This window comes from Carlito syrichta, unplaced genomic scaffold (assembly GCF_000164805.1).
Source record: "Carlito syrichta isolate Samal-C Ts95f unplaced genomic scaffold, Tarsius_syrichta-2.0.1 Scaffold309472, whole genome shotgun sequence".
Lineage (NCBI taxonomy): Eukaryota > Metazoa > Chordata > Mammalia > Primates > Tarsiidae > Carlito > Carlito syrichta.
In genome coordinates this window covers 307,563-325,893 of record NW_007253568.1, presented here as the reverse complement: position 1 = coordinate 325,893, position 18,331 = coordinate 307,563, and positions in this window count along the sequence as shown.

The window sequence follows — 18,331 nt, the reverse complement described above, 5'->3', positions numbered from 1 at the left end:
ATGAGGACTCGCCAAGTTGCCCAGGCGGGTCTCGAACCCACAGGCTCAGGCAATCCACTCACCTCGGCCTCCCAAAGCACTGGGACTGCAGGCTGAGCCACCAAGCCTGGCCTCATTAATTTTTTGATAGTGGTCCTCCTAATGAATGTGAGATGATTATAGTTTTGATTTGCATTTCTCTAATGACTTGGTAATACTGTGCATCTTTTCATACTTTGTTGGTAATTTGTATAACTTCTTTGTAAAGAAATGTTCATTCAAGTCCTTTGCTCATGTTTTAATCAGGTTATTTGTTTTCTAGTTGTTGTTATTGAGCTGTAACAATTTATATATTCTGGACTTTAGCATCTTATAAGATATACAATTTGCAAATATTTTCTCCCATTTTATAGGTTGTCTTTCACTCTGTTGATTGTTTCCTTTGGTATGCAAAAGATTTTTTTGTATTTTATTTATTTTTAATTTTAAAAGTGTGGGGTACAATTCAGGGTTAGGTATACAAATGGTCATTATGTAGGTGCCCTTGTTGATGAGGTGTACCCTTCTCCTTCCCTGGCAGACTCTCACTATTGTCAATCCTGCCTCTCGCCCACCCCTGGCAATTTCCCACTGCTGACAATCCCTTTCTTATAGTGTTATGATAATTGTTCAAGGTCAGTTTATGAGTGAGAACATGTGGTACCCAGTTCTTTGTTTCTGTGATAGATCACTCAATATTATAGAGTTCATCTAAGTTGGTATGCAGAAGTTTTACATTTTGTTGTAGTTTTATTTATTTATTTATTGCTTGTATCACTCTAGCCTTTTTGAAGCTCCTGTATACACAGCTCTTCGTTTGGCTACAGTAGTAGGACTAATATGTGCCATAAAACATTAAGGAAGTAACCTCTGTGCCCCATTCTCTCACAGGAACTCATTTTGTAGAGTCTAGGCAGGGAAATCCTTTACACCTTCTTTTGACTGAAATGTCACTGAACTACTCAACTGTTCTCATAAGACAAAACATTTTTATTCAAATTTGAACATGTAAATATTGGAACAGTTTTGGTGAGCATATGAAAATAGAAAAGTTTTGAAAATGTGTAATAGATATAGAAGACTTTCTTTCTCTCCTAACATTCTGAGAGTCTTTTTCTCATTGTCTGTCAGTGTCTGCACAAATGATTTGGAGTCATATCTAAACTTTCAGTTAGACAAATTATTGCTGTTTCTCTAAAGTTGCCAGTTAAATTGGAGGCTGAGCTTCTCTCAGGACAGAGTTTCCTAAACCTTACTGTTGTGATATTTATGTACCATGTGGGTTTTAAAAAATTCATATATCACCCCTACGATTATTGTTACTTAATATTTGAAAAATTATTTTTTCAATAAAAATTCAGTCCTACGGATGGAAATTTTTGCTTATTATACATTAAATTAAGCACATAACTATTAAAATAAAATTTATGTATGATCTAAAGTGAACTTGTGTCTTCAGAGGATTGCATACCACACCTCACTTCTCTATTTGTGCACTAACATCTCCTAGTGGCTACGCAGTCACCCTAAACCCAATGCAAAACCCAGGACTCAGCAGTCCCAACCATCCTCACCAAATTCTCCCAATACTTCTTATCTCAATGAGTAGCACCATCGTTCACCCAGCTGTTTAAGCCAGAAATCATTTTTGACCTCACAGTACTCCCCCAAATATCTAATTCATTATTTAATCCTGTCCATTTTGCCTCCTAAAATTTTACCTCAATTTTACTTCATTTGAAATAACATTATCTTGATCCTAGGCCACTAAAATTGTCTCCTGACCAGTACTCAATGATGCTTCGACCACTCTCCAATTGTCACTGATCACTACAACCAGAGTACTCATTTCAAGGAGCAAAATCCTTAACAAATTTCTCCTGTACCTTCAGCACTCTTTCCCAGTCTCCCTTTCCAAGTTACTGGCCCCTCTCAATCCCTCTTGGACTTCACACTTTTCTCTCTCCATAAGGCTACTTAAATGCTGACTACCCCCTTTCAAATCCTTCTTCCCTTCTATGTACTTTTTAGTCTGGTTACTATCTAATCTTCCTTCAGGTCTCAGCACGATTATTACCTCCTCAGGGAAACCATTTTTCCCCTTCATTAACTTGTTCAAATTTACTTATTTTCAGTTCTCATACTGTCACTACTCTACCCCACTTAATAAAGTTATAATTTTACATATATTTATATGATTATTTGGTTGATATTTGACTTCTTCTCTAAGTTGTAGGGTAGAATCTGTGTCTTTGGTGCTCTCTTTTTTTAAAACCAGTGCCTGTTATAGTTTCTGGCACATAGAATGGGCTCAATAAATATTTACTGAATAAATGGTTGACTTCATAATTGTTTGAGAGACTGGAACCTGAGAGACATAGGCTGTAGGAATAGTCAAGAGAAGAAATTCAGTGAGAACAAAGTTTTAAGTTATATAAGCAAGAAAATGGTGAATATTTATAGTAAATATTTTCCTTCTTAAAATGTATGATGGCCGGGCTCAGTGGCTTAGCCTGTAATCCCAGCGCTTTGGGAGGCCGAGTGAGTGGATTGCCTGAGCCCGTGGGTTCGAGACCCACTTGGGCAACTTGGCGAGACCTCATCTCTACAATAAATCAAAAATTAGCCAGGCGTGGTAGCGCATGCCTGTAGTTCCTGCTACTTGAAAGGCTAAGGAGGAAGGATCGCCTGAGCCCAGCAGGTTGAGGCTGCAGTGGCCGGGAGTGGCCACTGCACTCCAGTCTGGGTGACAGAGTGAGACTCCAACTCAAAAAAAAAACAAAACCAAAAAAAAACAAAAACGTATGATTGACACATAATAGTGATACATTTTTATGAGGTACAATGTGATGTTTTGGTACATGTATACCTTGTGTAATAATCAGATCAGGGTAATTAACACCTCCATCACCTTAAACACTGATCCGGAGGGTTAAGTGATAAGAACATTCAATAACTTTTCTTCTAGCTTTTTGAAATATACAATGCATTATTGTTAACTCTAATCATTCTACTAAGCAGTAGAATACCAGATTGTATTCTTCCTAACTGTAACTTTGTAGCTGTTGACCAGTCTCTCACTGTCCTTCCCCCTCCTTAATCTGTCCATTCTCTGCTTATCACCATTTGACTCTCTACTTCTATGAGAACAAATTTTAGATTTCACATATGAGATCATGTGGTATTTGACTTTCTGGGCCTGACTTACTTTACTTAACATAATGTCCTCCAGGTTTATCCATGTTGCTTCAAATGACAGGATTTCATTTTGTTAATGGGTGAACAGTATTACATTGTATATGTATGCCACATTTTCTTTATTTATTCATCCACTGACAGACATTTAGGTTGATTCCATATTTTTGTTATTGTGAATACTGTTAGAAAAGAAATACAGGGGAAAACCTCCATGACATTAGTCTAGGCAAGGATTTTCTGGACAAAATCTCAAAATCATAGGCAACAAAACAAATATAGATGAATGGGATTACATCAAACGAAAAAGTTTCTGCACAGAAAAAAAAAAGAGTGAAGAAGCAACCTACAGAACTGGAGAGAATACTTGCAAATCATACATCTGATAGAGGGCTAATATCCAAATTGTATGAAGAATTCAAACAACTTAACAACAAAAATGAAATAATCTAATTTAAAAATGGACAAATGATCTGAATAGACATTTCTCAAAAGAAGACATACAAATGGCTAACAAATATATGAAAAAATGCTCAATATCACTAATAATTAGGGAAAAGCAAATCAAAATTGCAATGAGCTTCCACTCCACTTCAGTCAAGATGACTACTATTAAAAAAATCAAAAGATAACAAATGTTGGTGAGGATGTGGGAAAAAAGGAATCCTTACTTGTAAACTATTACAGCTATTATGGAAAACAGTATGGCGGTTCCTTAAAAAATAAAATTACTGTATGATCCAGCAATCCCACTGTGTATATATTCAAAGGAAATGAAATCGATGTGTCAAAGCAATTTCTGTACTCCTATGTTTATTGCAGCACTTTTCACAATGGTCAGCAATTTTTTAAAGATTGATTAAAACAGCATCAAACATTGACTTTGACAGATTTCTCAAGGAAAGCAGGAAGAAAAACAGAAATAAAGAGACAGATATTGATCAGCAAGAGCAATGTTGAGGAATTGGAGGAAGCTTGGGAAAAGAGTTGAAAAATAGGTTACAGTTAGAGTCTGGGAGGAAGAGCTGAAATTATGAGTTTAATTAATCTAATGAATCAATTGCAAAGGTGTCATTTAGTAAATGTCCTAAATATTCCAGTATAGACCAGAGTAAAAAAAAAAAATAGAATGAAATTGCACCTAGAAAGTTTTGTTTTGATAGAGGAGAGTCTTCTTGTCTTTATGGATGATTAAACCATAGAATAAACTAATAGAGAGGGCTGATGAATCTTACTTGGAGATCCTTTAGGAATGGAAGAGATAACCATTTATCTGTGATAAAGGTAGGTGATAAACTAGGCTCTTAACTGCTTTATAGTTTGGAATCTGTGGTTTTCTTGCTAAGAATTTTTCTTTTTGTCTACCTTTCCTGTTTAAATCTACTATGTCAGGGAGGCATGCATTTTACATAAGATTATGTTGTAGTAAAAGAGAGTTCTAGAGACATGTCAGTGTGTATAGTATGAGGCTGCACGACTGACTTATTTGAGTAAAGCAAACATTTTTCCACCATGAGAGGATATTAACAGGCTTGATTCTCTCCTCAGCATAATTCCTCATCTTTCACCAGTTTGCCTGGGAGTATTCTCTTCCTTGGGTCTCTGCTGTCCCTGATTGGCATTGCCCATCCAAGATGTTGTCTTCTCAAGGCATTCATTCTCTGCTTACACTCTCTGCTTCTCCTTCTCAGACTTTATTTCCTGGTATCTTTAACCTCTCTTTCTTTACTAGTTTTTCCCATTAACATGTTAACATGCTCAACAGCTACCATCTTAAAAAGGAAATAAGTGTTTTAACTATAGAATCCCCTCCAGATACCACCTTATCTCTCGCCGCCTCCTCTTCTTCTAATTCTTTTCCATAAAGCAAGATTTATTGAGAAGACAGAAAAGCTCCCAGAATGGGAGGGGACCCAAGGTGTTGCCCATCTCTCTTCTCTTCTTTCCAGGCATAGCTCTTTAAAGATTTGTCTATATTTGCCAACCCCACTTCCCTATTTATTCTTCAGCCCACTGCATCCTGACTCTTCTCCTTTTCGCTTCTCTGAAGCACTTACCCACATCACCATTGACATCCTTGTTAACGCATTCTAAAGTAGACTTTCACTCCTTATCTTACAAGAACTCTTAAGAGCAAACATTTGATTACAACTTCCTTCTCGAAGTACTTTTTTCTTGAATTTTATGTTGCTATATTTTTTATTATAGTAGTATATATATAACATAAAACTTGCCATTTTAACAATTTTTTTTTTGACTCGGAGTCTCACTCTGTCATCCAGGTTGCAGTACAGTGTCACGCTCACGGTCACTGCAGCCTCGACCTGTTGGGCTCAGGCGATCCTTCCGCCTCAGCCTTCCAAGTAGCTGGAACTACAGGAGTGTGCTATCTTTTGATTTATTGTAGAGACGAGATCTCACTAAATTGCCCTGGCTGGTCTTGAACCCCTGAGCTCAGGCAATCCCAAAGTGCTGGGATTACAGGCTTAAGTCACTGAGCCTGGAAGCATTTTAACAATTTAAAATGCAAGCCGATGCCATTGATTACCTTCACAATATTGTTCAAATCATCACTATTTCCAAAGTCTTTCATCACCCCAAACAGAAATCCTATCCATTAAAGAATAGTTCCTCATCTTTCCTTGAATTTTGGGACATCATGCTCTTCTACTTGTCCTTCTCTTTTCCTTCTTTGTGAATATATTTTCTTCTACCCATTAGTTAAAATCTCTGTTAGGTACTGTTCTAGTCCCTTCTCCCTTTACACCTTATATTCTTCGGTAAATCTCAATCCATCCTGCAATTTCAATGAGTATCTGAAGCCTAAACCCTTTTCCTGAGCCCTCTGATATAATCCCTTACCTATTTCTTGCCACTCACCAACAGTACAGTACTTTTTATCCCACCAAAGCTTTAAGCTATTTCTTGGAATTTATTTCCCCTGTAGCTTCTTTATATTCATAAACTCTCAACTTGGAGGACATCTCCTTGAAAGCTGTTTAGGACTACCTCCTAACTTCTCTTACTGTACTGTCATTGCCAATCTCCCTCATTGGCAATGATTGATAGATACAACTGTATTTATTATGTGTTTTCAGCCTTGGCACATAATAGACACTCAATAAATCTTTGATTCAACATTTTGTCATTGAATTAAATAATGAAATATTCCTTATTGAGTGAAATTATAAAGAAGTACTAAGGACATGTAAGTGTCTTTATGCTGACAGATGAATACTAGAGGTTGAGATAAGTGACCCTTTTGGAACTTGCTTTTCTGTGTGATGTCAAAATGTTCTACATTTTATTGAGAAGCAAAAAATAATAATGGCAAGATTTTTATGAACATTCAGTTAGAAGCTCAAAACCCTATTTGAGACTTAGCTTTCATGAGTACATTAGCTTAATTGATATTTGTTGAATTAAGATAAAGTCCTCTCTAGCATTTTATAAATTGAGGCTCTCTATTTTTCTTTTTTAAGTAAAAAAAAAAAAACAAACAACCTCCTGTGAATCAAACAGAGCTGCCTTGGCTCTGTTATTTATAGAGCATGCTCTTCTGGGTGCTCTTATTCTGTGAATGTGGCTGGTCTTGGTGCATTTCACATGGAGAGGAGTCTTATTGAAGAAGACCCTGCTGCACTGAGCAGGGTAAGAAGGAGCAGTGTGACATTACACATTTCTAACATCCCATTATTGTAAAATACAACCAAGCTTTTGTTTACAGGAGTTCTATAAAAAGGATTTGGAAGCATTTTCTCACAACCCCCCGTGAAGTGTATGTATATGTATATAGATACATATATTTTTCTAGATTTTTATTTTGTAGCTATAACAGTTTAGCTTTCAGTTTCTTCATATTTAAAATAACTTTAAGCTCTTGGGGTCTTGAGATATACTTTATATAGAATTAATGTCTGAAAAATATATTATTTGTATTCTTTTTTTAGAAGAATATAATTGTAATAATAATTTCAAAAATCTTAATAGCCATATCAACCTTGGGGAAATACCTACAAGTTAGAAAGAAAAAAGCCACATGGGAAAATGGGTAAGGAAAATTAATAATTTCCAATATAAAAATCATGACTCTGATATAGCATGTGAAAAATGTTCACTCACACTTATAATAGAAATAAAAATTAAGATGACAATAAAACTGAATTTGGAAAGATAAGAGAAACGGAAATATATAAAAATTAGAAATAATTTTCAGTGTTGGCAATAATAATGGCCAACATTTGTTAAGTGCTTACTATGTGCTAGGTACAGAATGTAGTGTTTTACTTAGTCATAATGAAAACATTTGTGGTAGATACTGTCAACTCTAATTTTACAGATGACGAAACTATGACAAAATGATGATGAACAATTGCCCGAGGATATACAGCTAGAAAGAGACAAGCCCAGAGAGTTTGATACGATAACCATTATACATAATACATTGGTTTGTGAACTCCTAGGTGAATGGCTACTGTGACAAGTGGCTACTGGAGGTGTATGTTGGTTCAAACATTCTAGAAATCAATATTGATCTCACTTTGGGTTATGGAACATCTGGTGCAGCTTTGAAGCAGAAGACCACCTATGTTCTCTGGCTTAGAAAGCTTCTTTTCTTTTTTATTTCCCTAAATATTATCACTGTAACTCCAACTTACAATTTTACATCCTAAGCAAAATTACAGCTGGTCAAGAATTCAGTTACCTAGGGATGTATCATTGTTAACTATCATAGCTCAAATCAGTTTTATATTAGAATATCAGTCTATTTTCAGCTCAATCACATACACAATGCATAGGTGTAAACATAATTGTTACAGTGTAGATATAAAACCTTAAGCCATACTTAGTCATATACATTTCTTTTAGTCATTTACATTTACAGTGAATTTTTTATCATCTCTTGAGGCACCCAGTGAATGAGAGATATTGAGAAGGTGAGTGTCTCAGTGATGCAGGAGGAAGATGAAGTCAAACTATGAGGAGCTGTGTTGAAAAAGAGAGCCTGGACTGGATAAGATGATGAGTCTGGATATTCAGAGGTGTAACACAGAAGCACTGGGCTTTAGGAAGTCTGAGCAGGAGGAGAACAGGCTTCCATGAAGCTGAAATGACTATCATTAGAAGACATGTGATTGTACCAAAGCCACACTTTACAACTGTGCCCATAGTCCTCTCTGGACTGAATAATCCCATGGGGCTGATAACTCAGAAAAAGAGTCCTTGCATGTTTCTAGTGTCTCCCTAGGTAAATATCTTGATTAGACAATCTTATTTTTCATTTCTCAACCTTTTTTTGCTCCTCTGCACAACAAAGCTTGCTCCTTAGACAGAGTGCACCTCAAGTTATGAGTCATTCCCTGCAACTATGCTTTCTTCTTTTCTACTCAAGAAGGTATGTCATATGCTTTTTCAAGCTGCCCATCATCCTCATTCCATCTTTCTAACATGCACCACAACCCTTAGGAGTATCCCTGACACATGTACCCAGATAATTCATGCTCTAGATAAAGAGAAGGAACTTGGGAAAATCTGACACCATCTATTTTGCCAAATCAGAACTTCTGAAGCTTAAAACAAAACAAAACAGATTTATTTGGAGAGAGAGCATGTTCTTCCGTATCAAGCTGCTCAAGGCCTGAAAGACAGATGCAAACTGATCTGGTATCCTTCTCTTCAGCCGCCTACCCACCGTCTGGCACACCCATTCCTTTCAGTGCAACTCCATGGTATTAATGAAAATGTAGCTCCTGCTACTTTATTTCTAGATTTATAAACAGTGCTCCAAAATATTCTTGTAGGCAATGCTTACTTAAGTATGGATATGCTTTACTTTATAATGGTTGTGTTAAATTACTTAACTTTACCTGTGATGGGAACAATTCAATGTAGGAAGAGTTTCTGAGTAATTTACCTACAATAGTTTAGTTAGCTGTAGCTGGGGAAAGGTATACTACTGTTTAAGTTTAAAGCCCATTGAGAGACATTATCTAGGAATTTGTTTGGGCACTGTAGGAAAAAAAGCACCTTCTGTACTTTAAGTAGTAATTAGAAACAGTTAACAATTATAATAAGCAAGCCAACTAAAATTCAAACTATGTAGATTTTGGTAAATTAAAATAGCAAAAAAACAGAATCCAAAGCTATTGTTATAGTAAAATTAAGAAAGATTTTTTTTTAATAATTAGAAGTACCTTTTCCTTTCTATTACTGATTTATTTTATCTAGCATATGAATTGACTGATATAATATAACTTTTAAATATATTTCAATTTTATTCACATACTAGCAAAGCATTTTCTTTGGAGTTTTTATTTTTCCAATTCTAAAGCTGTTTATGGTTAGTATAAGTGCAGGATAATTGAAAATGTTCTCAAAAGAAGGTAGACATATCTGAATTGGGGATGGTCCTCTGTCTGCTGTTAATAGCTCTCTGCTTATAATGGGATGCATGTTGTTATGGTGAAAGGCAAGTGGTTGAAATGGGAAAGAAATACATTATGTTGGCAACAAAAAATGTTAAAAATGATACGTAACTTGTCAAAGTATATTGCTTTAAAATGGGTTTGATTCATGTCTATTAGCATCACAATCCTCCAAGTTATTTCAAATTGAACTGGATCGTGTCATCTTTATACATCCCTGGCAATATTAGGGACCATAAGTACTGAAGAACAGTTCATTAGAAAGAATACATTCCATTTCCTCCATGTTGAGTGCATGTCTAGTACAAGGCCTCTAAAGGATTAGATTTCTTGGCACCGAAACATAGCCAAACCAGTCTTCCTGGGAATGGATTGCCAGGATTACTACTAGTATCTAGGATTACTACTATTATGACCAAAATCAGCCTTCCCAGCTTCGATAAAATTTTCTGCGCCACCTGTTAATGCTCCCACAAGCAAATTTCCCGTTTTGCTCTTAATTTCAGACTCGTGCCTCTGAATGTTGGTTAAACAGGAGAAGCTAAAGTAGAAGCACATAAAAACTTACATCTTCTTTCCTGCATAAGCCGTGGTGATTTATTCATCACATTTTATAGATTAAACCAACCTTGCTACCTTGCTATTGCTGCCTGGACCACATACTGACAAATAAGGTAACCATGCTGGGGTTGAGCTTGAGAGACCAGCAGCCTCTAAGATGAATTGGCACTATCTGTTCATTATTTATTTATTCCTCATTCAATAAATATTTTTTGAGGGCTGATCCTGTTACAGGCACACTGCTTGCCCTTGTGAAAGAGGTAAGTGAGGAGGCAGACATAATCATAATAAAATACTCACTAAAACAAGGGAGTAATTGTAAGGTTGACTTATGCTATGATAGAGCAGTACATAGCATTCCGGGAGCCTGTAATTGGGACATTGACTAGTTAGGTAACGCTTGGCTGGAGATGCCACACTTGATCTGAATATGAAGGCTGAATTACACGTATGTTAAGTAGACAATAGGGAGAAAGAAGAGCAAGGATAAATGTTCTTTGTTAGGTAAACAAAAGAAGACAGTCTTTCTAGCTCACTTTTTGTCCCAAAGATGCTAAAAGTTTTCTCTATTTCCACTGGAAGCCACTAATATTCTCAGTAATAGGAATGCTGAGACTCATGGTGGCTATTGAGGTGACCTCTCATACTCTTTCATGATTCTTTATGTTAATGCGTCATTACCAAAAGCTATTGACACCTAGTTCTTTGGTGAGGTGCTAAGGTGTAGGACAGACTTAATAGAACTTGAATATTACAACCAACTTCTCAGTAGTCAAGTCTTGCTTTTATTCCCATATTCTCATCCTATGTCTTCCTAAGACTGCAAGTCTGTCTGGATCTTTGGTCCTGATCTTTGGTGAAGTCAATACCTGGGAAGGTATAGAGGGGTGCAGGTGTAGGGAAGGCTGGGTGAAATGCTGACTGTAGTAAGCACAGTGATCTAGGAGGGAAAATAATTTTACGCATGTTCCCACTGTTCTATCTCAATAGTAATTCCAACTTTTGTTAAAAGGATTAAAAACATCCATATAAGAATGTGAAATGCTAGGTGACAGCAGCCTTAAAACTACATGTAAACTGAGGAAGGTTGAGTAAAATACTGAACTCAACACACACATATCTGGAATACAGTTTTTGTACTAAGGAAAGTCTAGACAAAGAAAAGACTGGAAAGATGGCATTCTTTGCAGATTGTATGTAACGCATAGTAGCTCTTGTCATCACAAGGAAATTGTGGGTTATACCTTCAGTTTGGAGCACTAGTGAATGAGTGAGCTTAGACCAAGACCTGCTTTTCAGGAACAGGAAATGCTGTTTAAATTTGTGATTGTCTTTTAGGTGAAGATTCTGCATATTTTTAAAGAAAGTTTGATGAAATCAATAACCACTAATACTAGGAGACTTTTTTTCATGAAGAGGGGAGAGCCTGAAGTGTTTCTATTGTGTATTTTAGAATAACATTCATCTTGGTGCCTTCTTAATTTTGTAATTGGCTTCTAAGATTTATTTCTGAACATTGTTAGAAAATTTTAGAGGAAAAGCAGAACTTAAAGTAAGTTTAAAATGTTTTTAATTTAATATTTAGATGTGTAAAGAGTGTTTTTAAATCAATGCTTAAGGTTATAATTTAAAAGAGGATAGTCTCTCCACTTCTTTTCTTACCCTCACCTACTCCCTTGAATGTTATTGCTGATAATTTGTGATTTCTAACAATTACAAGTAGTTAGCTATTGTTATTATTATCTTTACTATACAGTCACACACACACATATACATGTTTATATACACCCTCACTCATACATATATATACTTTTTGTAAATACAGGAGATTATATTGTACATATTGAAAATTTTGATTTATTTCTCTCACCAACATACTTTGGACATTCTTTCATGTAAGAATATGCATATATAATTGACTCTGTTTAGTGACTATTTTACTGCTAGTAAATTGATGGACAGTTAGGTTGACTTCAAATTTTTGTCTTTACTAAAAAACACTGCAAGCCAGGCTCGGTGGCTCAGCCTGTAATCCCGTGTCTTTGGGAGGCTGAGGTGACTGGATTACCTGAGCCTGAGGGTTCGAGACCCGCCTCGGCAACTTGGCGAGACCTCATCTCTACAATAAATCAAAAATCAGCCGGGCGTGGTAGTGCGTGCCTGTAGTTCCGGCTACTCAGAAGACTGAGGCGGAGGGATCGCCGGAGCCCAGCGGGTCGAGGCTGCGGTGGCCGGGAGCGGCCACTGCACTCCAGTCTGGGCGACAGAGTGAGACTCCAACTCAAAAAAACCAAACAAACAACAAAACAAAAAAAAAACCACTGCAATAAATATCACTTGTCTCTTTACTTTTGTATACTCATACCAGAATTTCTTTAGTATTTATTACTACAAGTAGAACTACTGGGTCAAATGTTGAGGATGTTTTAAATTTTGACAGATATTAAGGACAGAAATTTAGAGATGTGGAAGTACTTTTTTGATTCTTCTCTCCCACAAAAAGAATTGTATCCATAATAATTTACCAAAGCCATGTTCTAGGATAGTGTATCTGAGGTTAAATTGCTGTATAAGGGAGCCAGTCAGTTCTCCTCCCTGGCGCAAGGCTGAATTTATAAATTGAAAGGGGAATATTGAATTTGTTATTACTCAAGCTGTTGTCAAATTGCTTCTCATATATTAAAAAAGTAATTTGATCTATTTTCTAGCCCAATTTAAATAGTGTCATTCTTTCATCCCTTGAGAAGTCTGTCTCAGAATCTCATAACTGACCTTCCTGTTGGTCAGTGCTGGCTCTCTTTAAAAAAAAAATTGAATCAGTTTTCTCCTGTTTCTTCTCATATTTGCTGACTTTCTGTTGGAGGTCCTAGACTACTATTTATAGTTCCACTTTTATCAACTTTAATGACTTAGAAATTCCATGGTGGTAAAAGTATAGGACTTTTGTAAAATAAATGGAAAGAAAAAATGTTACCCTTATTGTGCAGTCTGTCTTAAGTTTTTTTAAATCTATAACTATCCAAGTAAAGTTAGTGACCTTGGTTTATTCCCTCCGGCCCCGACTTCAATAGATCTGGCATTCTGGCATTCTTGTTAAAACCAGAATGGTGTTTTGCTTGTATATATGTAGCTGAAGCACAGAAACTGGTTTCTAGCTACTGCATCAATTTCAAGTTAATGTGTTTTTTTCTTCTCACTGATCTTTAGCTCTCTGTAGGCATTATCAACTCTTGACTTCTGCCTCATACTGAAAATATGTTTCAGCTAAGTGTGTATTCCTTTAGTGGTGTAATTTTTCTTTTACTTTATTTTGCTATAAAAGTAATACACATTCATTAAAACAATTTAGAAAGTACAAAAATGGAAAAATTTAAAGTTAGCCATAACTTTACTTCTCAGAAAGATTAACTTTTCATATCCTATGTGTTTTTTCCGAGGATTATAGTTTTTTGTTTTACACAATTTTAATCATCCTGTGTATAATATTTTTTTTCTTTTTAGGTTTACTTCACATCTTTTTTTTTTGTATTTTTAAAGTTATGAGATATACATTTTTAGCATAAAATACACTATTATAAGTATTTTTTAAGTACAGTTCAGCAGCATGAAGTATCTTTATATTGTGCAACCATCACTACCATCTAGCTACAGAACTCTTTTCATCTTGCAAAAAATAAGCTCTGGACCCATGAAACAATCAATCCCCATTTGGTCTTCCACCCAGACCCTGACAACCACCATTCTGTTTACTGTCCCTATGAGTTTGACTATTTTAGATTTTTCATATAAATGGGATCATGCAGTCCTTTTCATTTTGTACCTAGCTTATTTTACTTAGCATCAAGTTTCATCTATTTTGTAGTGGGTGTCAGAATTTCCTTTCTTTTCTAGGCTGAGTAATATTCCATTGTACATACAATGGAATTTTTAACATTTTGCATAGTCATTCATTTGTCAATGGACATTCGGGTTGCTTCCACTTTATGACATTTGTGAATCAGAGTGTATAAATATTTCTTCAAATATCAGATTTTAATTCTTTTTTTAATTTTAATTTTTTTATTTTAAAGATGTAGGGTACAATTCCGAGTTAGGTATACAAATGTTCATCATTCAGGTACCCTTGTTGATGAAGTGTGCTCCCCCTCCCCAGCAGATTCCCACTACCACCAATCCTGCTTCTCCCCTGCCCCCTGGCAGTTTACTGCTACTGCCAATTCCTTTCTTATAGTATTATGATAGCTGTTCAAGGTCCTCTTGTGTGTGAGAACATATGATACTCAGTTATTTGTTTCTGTGGTAGATTGCTTGCTCAGTATTATAGACTCTAAGTCCATCCAGGCTGCTGTGAAGTTCATGATTTTGTCCTTATTTATGGCTGTGTAATAATCCATCATGTATATGTACTATATTTGTTAAAATCCAGTCCTCTCTGGATGGGCAGCACAGTTGGTTCCATGTTCTTGCTATTGTGAGCAATACTGCAATAAACGTGTGTGAGCAGGTATTTATTCATAGAGGGATTTGAGTTCCTCTGGGTATATTCTAGGAGGATTGTGGTGTTGTATGGGGGGTCGATTTTTAGATATTTTAGGAATTGTCAAAGTGTTTACCACAGAAGTTGTATTAGTTTACACTCCACCAACAATGTAGAACTGTTCCCTTTTCCCTGCGTCCTTCCCAGTATCTGTTGTTTTTGAGTTATTGATGGCCATCCTGACTGGAGTTAGGTGATATCTCAGTGTGGTTTTAATTTGCACTTCTTTGATGACTAGTGAGGTTGAGCATTTTTTCATGTATCTGTTGGCTGTTCGTATGTCTTTTTTGAGAACTGTCTATTCATATCTTTTGCCCACTTTGTAATAGGGCTATTTGTTTTTTTCTTTTCAGCACATTTGAGTTCCTTGTAGATTCTAGATGTTAGGCCTTTGTCAGACATACAGTTAGCAAATATTTTTCCCAGTCTGTGGGCTGTCTCCTTGCTCTCTTGATGGCTTCTTTGGCTTTGCAGAAACTTGTCAGTTTGATGAGGTCCCATTTGTCTATTTTATCTCTTAATGGCATGGGTACTTGGGGTTTTGATCAGGAATTGGTTGTCAGTTCCAATTTCCATAAAGGTGTCTCCTGCATTTTCTAAGGTTCTTATAGTTTGAGGTTTTAAGTTTTGGTCTTTGATCCATTTAGAGTTGATTTTTTTGTATGGTGATAGGCAGAGGTCTTGTTTTAATCTTTTGCGTGTGATCAACCAGTTTTCCCAGCACCATTTACTGAATAGGTTCTCCTCTACCCAGTGGTTGATGGTGGAGGTTTTCTCGAAGATGAGTTGGTTGAGAAATTGAGGTTTTGCTTCTGTCAGATTTTAATTCTTTTGGATATATACCCAGATGTGGAATTCCTGGATCATACAATAATTCACATTTTTTTGGAACTGCCATACTATGTTCCATAGCTGCTGTACCATTTTACATTTCCAATAGCATATAGGAGTGTAAGTTTCTCTACATTTTCACCAAAACTTGTTCTGTTTTTGTTTGTGTAGAAACTTAATTAATTTGAGGTGGTATCTCACTGTGGTTTTGATTTGCATTTCCCTAATGATTAGTGATGCTATCTTCTTTTTATGTGCTTATTGGTTATTTGTGTATAATCTTTAGAGAAATATCTATTTAAGTTTTTTTCCCTGTTTAAAAATTTGTTGTTGTTGTTGATTTGCTCTATAGCAATTCTTTATATATTTGGATATTAACTCACATCAGATAAACGATTTGCAAATATTTTCTTCCATTTCATGAGTTGCCTTATTATTGATTGTTGATTGTGTCAGTTGAGGCACATGATTTAAAAATTTTGATGTAGATCAATTTATCTATTTTTTCTTTTGTTGCCTTTGCTTTCTGTGTCATATTCAAGAAATCATTACCAAATCCAGTGCAATAAGATTTTTCTCCATGCTTTCTTCTAATATCTTATAGTTTTATCTTTTAAATTTGTGTCTTTGACCCACTTTAGGAGTTAATTTTTGTGTATGATATAAGCTAAGGTTTTAATGTTATTCTTTTGCATGTGAATATCCAAAAAAAAAGGAAAGACTGTCCTTTCTCCATACAATGGTCTTGACACTCTTATTAAAAATCATTTGCCTACATTTTTGAGAATTTATTTTTGTGCTCTGTATTCAATTCCATTGGTCTTTGTTTCTGTCCTTATGCCTGTACCATGTGGTTTGGATTACTGGAGCAAGTTTTGAAAAGTTTGAGACCTCTACTTTCTTCTTTTTCAAGAGTGTTGTGGCTATTCAGGGTCTCTTAAGATTTCATGTAGGGGGATCCAAGATGGCCATCAGAGAGCAGCAGACTGGTGCCTCTTTCACCAAATGAGGCAGAGAGTAAGGGACCAAGCCAATAATAGATGAAGACACCCTGAACAGTTTTGGATGAGTGAAGCACCCTGCATCCAGTAAAGGTCTCTCTGAATACATAGAGACCAGAAAGCAATGGCAGATGCTGAATTTTGGGTGCTCCATACCCCACTGTGCCAGACTCACAAAGAAACTGAACCCCTTCCCTGAGAATGATAGGGGATGAGTGATTCTGACATGCTTTGGGTCAGTTCACCTCATCCCACCCACTCATGAGTCATTTGTCCTACACAGTAGGAGTCTTGGTCAAGGCACAGCAGCAGGTGACCAGAGCACAAGTGGAATGGGAAAAAAAAACAACCTGTGCTCAGACAGCTGCTGAGAGTGGACCTTCCACCAGAAGAGTCCTGTAGCCAGCTCCTAGGCTGGGAAAGCTTGCTTACAGATTTACCTCAGCTGGTATCTGCCACCAGCAGTTGACTGCCAACTTCCCCCACTAAATTAGGAAGAATCACCTCCCAGTCCCAAGTGCCCACAGGGTGGATTAATTATGGCAGGAAACTCACTCACTTTCAAGTGCTGAGTGTGGACTTGAGCAGGGAGGGAGTGACATGAAAGACACTTGAAGGTTTGCCAATGGGAAGGCTTCTGGGCTGCAAGCCACAGACAGCAGATGGGGGACCCATCTCCCCACCCATTCTTTACAGAGTGCTTGCCACAGGGTCTGAAAACCAACCCAACCAAAGTAACAGTAAGAAAGAACATCTGCAGCAGAGAGGTCTGACACAGGGTAGAGCACAGAGCAGAAGTGAGTGCCCCTTCTCTCTCACTGAGTGACCTATATTGAATGACAGAAAGGGCCCTAGAACAGAGGGTCATTGACCAGCTTCAGAGCAACAAATCCAAGGAGGAAAGATAGAGAGAAAAGAGAGGCTTATCACAAATGAAGAAGAACCAATGAAAAAATATAGGTCATCCCCAGAGTCTTAAAGAGACATCACCCATAAAAGCAGCTATCAGAACACAAACAGTGGAAAGCCCCCCAGAATGATCTTCTCCAGATGACAGTCACAGAAATCAGAGATTGAATGAATAAACAGAACCATAATAAACTAGAGGCAAAACTCACTGAAGTCATACAAGAGGTAAAAGAGGAGTTGGCTTATTTCAGAAAGACCCATTCTGAAATAACAAAAAACACAAAAAACTTCATCTTGGAAATTTAAAACATGATAACAAGCATAGGAAGCATGATCAATCATAGAGAAAAAAATCTCAGAGATTGAAGATCAAAATATGGAACTAACCCAGTCTGTCAAAAACACAGAAGTCTCAGAAAGAATGTGCAAAGCCTACAAGAGATGTGGGACTATGTCTAGAAGCCAAATCTACATCTGATTGGTATCCCTGAAGCAGCAGGGGAAACTGAGAACACCATAGAACAAGCATTCCATGAGGTCGTTCAAGAAAACCTCTTACATCTTGCTAGAGAGATGACCATTCAAATACAACAATTCAGTGAATCCTCACAAGGTATCACATGAGAAGACCATCCCCAAGGCACATAGTAATCTGTCTCCAAAAAGTAAGTATGAAAGAAAAATTCCTAAAGGCAGCAAGAGAAAAAGGTCAGACCACCTACCAGGGAAGACCCATCAGAATTCTTCCAGACTTATCTGCAGAACCACTATAAGCCAGAAGGGACTGGAGTCATGTTTTTAAGGTTCTTAAAGATAAGCATTTCCAGCCAAGAATTTCTTACCCTTCCAGTGAT